The following is a 235-nucleotide window of genomic DNA, read 5'->3' on the forward strand; positions in this document are numbered from 1 at the left end:
CAGCCGAGGGCACGAGGCGGCAATTTGGCGTGGCCGCCCTCCACGAGCCTGTCGATACGGTGAATCACCCGCACTCGCTGTGCCAACCGCAAACAGGGCAGGGCTGACCTGCGACAGCACCAACCTCCGTCAGTATTCCAGAATCACAGAGTGGTGGGGGTGGGAAGGTCCCTCTGGAGCTCCCTCATCCCACCCCCCGCCAGAGCAGGGGCACCTCCAGCAGTGGCACAGGACG

The 235-nt window shown here is 65.5% G+C and overlaps 1 protein-coding gene across 1 annotated transcript in view; it reads right to left on the reverse strand.

Annotated features, from left to right (window-relative positions):
* The window catches only part of MXD1 (MAX dimerization protein 1), an 8,241-nt gene that overhangs the window by 952 nt on the left and 7,054 nt on the right, over positions 1-235 (reverse strand). The window lies entirely within an intron of this gene.

This window comes from Charadrius vociferus, unplaced genomic scaffold (genome assembly GCF_000708025.1).
Source record: "Charadrius vociferus isolate BGI_N301 unplaced genomic scaffold, ASM70802v2 scaffold1708, whole genome shotgun sequence".
Taxonomy (NCBI): Eukaryota; Metazoa; Chordata; class Aves; order Charadriiformes; family Charadriidae; genus Charadrius; species Charadrius vociferus.